Source organism: Trichosurus vulpecula, chromosome 5, assembly GCF_011100635.1.
Source record: "Trichosurus vulpecula isolate mTriVul1 chromosome 5, mTriVul1.pri, whole genome shotgun sequence".
NCBI lineage: Eukaryota > Metazoa > Chordata > Mammalia > Diprotodontia > Phalangeridae > Trichosurus > Trichosurus vulpecula.
The window spans coordinates 119,859,811-119,865,120 of record NC_050577.1 but is presented as its reverse complement, the minus strand read 5'-3'; the positions used below and the strand labels follow the sequence as shown (position 1 = coordinate 119,865,120).

At 43.4% G+C, this 5,310-nt stretch overlaps 1 pseudogene; it reads right to left on the bottom strand.

The window, feature by feature from the left end:
- Window positions 1–949: 949 nt before the first annotated feature.
- On the bottom strand, window positions 950–2,452 carry LOC118851048 (annotated as a pseudogene).
- Window positions 2,453–5,310: the final 2,858 nt, after the last annotated feature.

Sequence of the window (5,310 nt, the reverse complement as noted above, 5' to 3'; positions counted from 1 at the left end):
TAGAGAGAACCATTTCCAGTCCTTTTTGTATTCCACTTCAGGTTCCCCTGGGAGGAGGGGTGGTTATCCCAGCTGCCTCCTGGGCCTTCCACTGAGTTGCTCAGCAGTGACTCGCCCACACTGGTGCAGATGAGAACTCTCAGAACAGATGAGGCCCAGATGTCAGAAGCAGCTGGGGCATTGGGTCTGTGACCATTCACTGGCTACCTCCCCGCCCTCCCCCAGGGCCCTCTCTCCACAGCCCAGCTCCTCCTTATCACAATAGGGGCAGGAGGGAGTAATTCCCTCAGCATTCCAGCCAGGACTGGCAGCAGGGCCTAAGCCAGGAGCCTCTTAGCAAGCAACTTCCTCCTCCTTCTGACTCCTCTCCCTCCTTCCTTTCCTCCATTCCCCAGTACACACACACACACACACACACACACACACACACACACACAGGAGTTTTCATGATGCCCTAGACAAATTCTTAAATTCTTCTTCCCTTTCTCTATCACCAAGGTAAGCATCCTGGAGTTTGAATGAGATTGACAGTCAAAATAGCCTTAAATCATCTAGTTGAACCCCTCCCTCATTTGACAGGTGAGAAGAATGAGGCCCAGACAGATTAAGTGATTTACCCAAGGTCACACAGGTGACCCCTGCAGTCCAGGGCCTCATGTCCAAATCCAATGCTCTTTCCACAATACCTCCTTACCAGCTCTCAGACTCCAGATTCATTTATAAATTGTGCTGGGCAGTGGCTGATAACAAATCCCAAAATGACCTGAGCAAGGCCTTTCTTTGCTTAAATATTTACAATATTTACAAAAGGCTACCCTAGATTTCTCTCCTCCTGCCCCAGGTCAGTCCTTGTGAAAGATTGAGGGGTGTGTGTGTACATCTATATATCTAAATATCTGTATCTATCTGTCATCTATCTATCTGCACTAAAGCCGAACCAGGCCACTTCTCAGAAGAGTTGCTCCTCATACAAATGGAGTCCATGGACACTGCCTTCTACCTGTGCAGACAACAACCTCTTCTCAGATTGCAGCTCCCCTAAGTACATCAGGATTCTGAGGACATTGTGGCACCAATATTTTGGCAGGAGTGCTAGATGCCAGCGATCAAGTAGGGAACAAATTTATGGATGGACCCTTTGTCCTGAATTGCCAGACACTCTTTGAGCCACTTTGATTTTGTCCGCCTCACTTAAGTAGTGGTTCTGGTTTGTTGAAGTTTTTGTCCACGGTATTGAGGGACCCCACCCTCCAGTTTAGGGGGATCCCAGCAGAAAAGAAGTATTCCCTTAAGGAATCTATGATGACTGCCAACAGAGAGGCAATCATCACCGTGGAAGCTCCATGGGCAAGAGCTTTGGCAATGTGGTCAAATTCTGGATGCCGCCATCAGCAATGACTGGGACAACAAAGTGCCCGTGCATATTCTGAGACTTTGTACACAGCTGTCACCTGGGGCCACCCACATGCCAGCACCTCCTGTGTAATGCAGATGGAGCCGCTTCCCATGACAACCCCTAGGGTGTCCACTCCAGGATCGAGGAGGGGTTTTTGCCTGTGCAGGTGTTATCACATGGCCACCGATAACCTGGAGGTTGTTATATTTCTCCTCGGTTCACTTGGTCATGTTAATTTGGAAAATGAAGTTTCCTTGGGAAGAGTCCAGCACAGCCACATCAACACTGGTCTGGGCCAGCCAGTGAAACCCATACTTATCATCCTCCTGGGGGCCAACGACTGCCCTGCATAACAGCTGCTTCTTGGTATACTTGAATGCCAGCTGGGTCATCCCAAATCTTCTTCAGGTCCCTACAGGCAATGATGGCCACTAGCTCCTTATCCACCTTCATAATGGTTGTAGGTTTTCATTGGCTTCCTTTAGTGTGATTCCTGCAGAAACCACCACCAGATCCTCCTGCTTGATCATCATCTTGCTCAGGAAATGGTCACATTCCTCCTTCTTGACAAAGTTGATATTATGAGAAGTGATGATGTCCATTAGGTGGCTGCCCATCTTGTAGTTGTCTGCAGTTGGGACCCCATATAAGCCATGCCCTGACTTGGCTTCAAGCATGCTTCTGACTTGATCTTTGGGGCTCAGGACCACAGGGTCAGTGATGAAGCTCTGCTCACATTTCTTCATTGGCCTAGAATTCTGAGCCAATATCTCTTGTGAGCACCATCCCAGACTCAGTGACCATGTCCATTAGGGATGAAACATGAAACAGGGTTATCTTCGTGATAAGTGCTAAGGTTAGGTTTACTTGCTCTGCTGTGAAGTCTATACAGCCCAGGAAGATGAGGAAGTCATTGTATAGGAGCCTATCCCTGCAGTGCCCTGGTAACAAGTACCACCACTGATGAGATAGTCTGCCATGTTGGGGATAGGACTGGACAGGACCAGAGGAGGAGGGAGTCGACTGGGCTGGCAGGAGGCCTGGGTTGAGCTGCATGGGGAATGATGCTTTTCCCGCAGAGGCTCAAAAGGCTCTCAATGGCACCAATATAAACCTGACCCGTAGCTCTGAACCCCAATAAGATGTCTTTTTAAACTTTCAGAGTAAAATTGATGACACGTTACAGCAGAAACATATAAATGTGAGTTATTATTGCTATCAATTTCCACAGGCTGTATATCTTAATAATGAGTCAAGTGCACGAAGAGTGATTCTTTTCAAAAAGTGGAAAGAGCCTTGGTTTTGGAGAAAAGACACCCAGGTTCAACTTCTAGCTTTACTTCTAACCCTGTATGACCTGGGACTCAGTTTCCTCAGCTGCAAAATTTAGGGGTTGGATTTTATGATCTCTATGGTCCTTTCTCAACTGTATGTGACTTTGGATAAGTCCCATTTACCCCCACTGAGCTTCAGTTTCTTTATGGTGGAGGATGGGGGGGAGGGGGGAGGGTAAGTCTAGATGATTGCTAAGGTCCCTTCCAGATCCAAAGCATGTGATTTACTGAGAATCCGTAATGTAGAGAGTTTTATGGTGTGGGGAATTATAAAGGAATTAGAGAAAACAATCCCAGACAAGACAAATGCAGATAAATACATATGGACATAAGAGAAACATAGTCATAAGAACACAGGTTCATACATTTAGAAGTAGTAGAAACCTTAGAGGTCCTCCATCCAACCTTCCCATTTTACAGATGAGAAAAGTGCTAGAGAAGTAATCACTATAAATATACAGAGTCAGAGTTTAGGGAAAAGAGATCTGGACTTGGAATCAGAGGAGCTGGGTTCAGTGCCAAAGCACTGCTGCTTCCCTGGGGTATGTTGGTAAACATTTATCAACAAGCTCTCTGGAAAAAGAAAAAAAAGTACATTTGACAACTTAATCTGCATTAACATTTTTTCCATCACTTTTTCAAGTGTAGATAACCAACAAAACAATAAATCAAGCCCTGATTTGAAGCATTTTATTTTCTGAAATATACATGTTCACATTGAACATTTAACAATTAGCCCGTGCTGGTTTGAGCTGGCTCCAGCACACTCCTGCTAATTACTATTTGTCAGTCCCTCTGGACCTCATTTCACTCACCCTATTTCTCACTAGCTGATATATACTAACTGATATGTCTTTGTACCCACCCAAAGGATAGTGATCCTGACCCTGTTCCATTTCTGGAACTGTAATCAAATCAGGTTTCACTTCCTGAAAAGTTAAGTCAATATAGTCCTCCTCATCAGCTCTAAGACAATGTCCTTCCCAGGACATCTTTCCTCCATGTGTCACCTCCTTCTGTTGGAAAGTAAGCTTCTGGTAACAAATGTAAAAGTCAATCAAAACAAATAAATATGCATTGACATATTTATTATAACTGTTTTCTTTTTCTTTTTTTTATTTTGATGGAGGAAAAAGGTAGGAAAGAAACAAAATAGATTTCTATTAATTGAAAAAAATTAAATTTAAACTTTAACGATCAACAGTCATTCTTTAAAAAAAGAATGTAAAGAAAGTTGAGGAGAACATAGAAGAACAACACACTGTTCGTGAATGGTTCAAAAGCAAAATGAAAATTGTGACAGCAGAATTTGTTGCCTGTACAGTAAAAATAAAGAGTAGAATAGGGGGAAAACAGCCACCTCACCTAAGAAACAAAAAAAGGGAACACTAGATTGGGAATGCAAATATACAGAAGAGAAGGGCAATCCAGAAGAAGAGAAGCAAAAAACAACATGAAAAGAAAATATGCACACTATGCAAACAAAACATATCAATCTTGAAGAGAGAATATACAAGAGATAAACTCAGGATCATAGATCTATCTCCCAGAAGAACCAGACAGGACAAAAAACCTTAACACCACAGTGCAGGAAATAATAGAAAAGAACTGCCCAGAATTTCTGAACATAGAAAGTTAACTTTCCAATAGAAAGAATTCTCAGATTACTTCCAGAAAAAAGCCCAAGGTTGCAAACTCCAAGATTTATAGTAGTTAAATTTAGCAATTCAATTCAGAAACAAGTTCTACAAGCTATCAGGAGAAAGACCTTCAAACACAAAGGAATGGAAAGTCAAATAACCCAACACTGTTCTGTACCCATTAGAAAACATAGGAGGGGATGGAAAAATGTGTTCCAAAGAGTTGCGGAGTTCAGGGTGCAGCCCAGGGTGATCTGCTCTGCAAATCTGATCTTACCAACAGGAGAAAAGATAGATGTTCCTAATAAAGAAGAGTTTGAAACATTTTTAAAAAGAAGAATGGAACTGAAGAGATTGTTTCCTGAATACCACAAGCAACAGACATGTAGGAGGATTGAATAAATTAATCAGCCAAGGACACAAACAACAAAGTGCTAACAGAGAAACCAGTAAGACACTTTTTTTTCTAAATGTACACAAGGAGATAAAGGTGAAGGTTTAAGTCCGGTAGAAGTACCAGTGAAGAGGCGGGCACGGGCATTATTGACAGAACCCAACAACAGGTGATGAATGTCTTTATTACTGGGTTTATAAAAGGCGGGGAAGGGAGCCGAGGGATAAAGAAGAATGTGTGATGTGCCAGGGACAGATCAAGGACAAACTATGAGGGAAGGGTGAGCTTAGAGGTCTAAGAGTTTTTAGTGGAGTGGGTAAGGAGGAGGAAGGTTGAAGGATTGAAAAGTGAAGGGGAAGGAAGCCTCAAAGCATTATTTTGGTGGTGGGAAGGGGGTCTGTCGTGGTTTGGGGTTCTGGGAACCCTGAAATGCAAGGGTACAGGGGGTCTGCCTCAAAAGAATTTGACCACTCAAGCCTTCTTTCAGTCAAAGCAAGGTTTGTTTCTAAGTTAATCTGTGGTATTATAACACCAGTATGGTGGGCA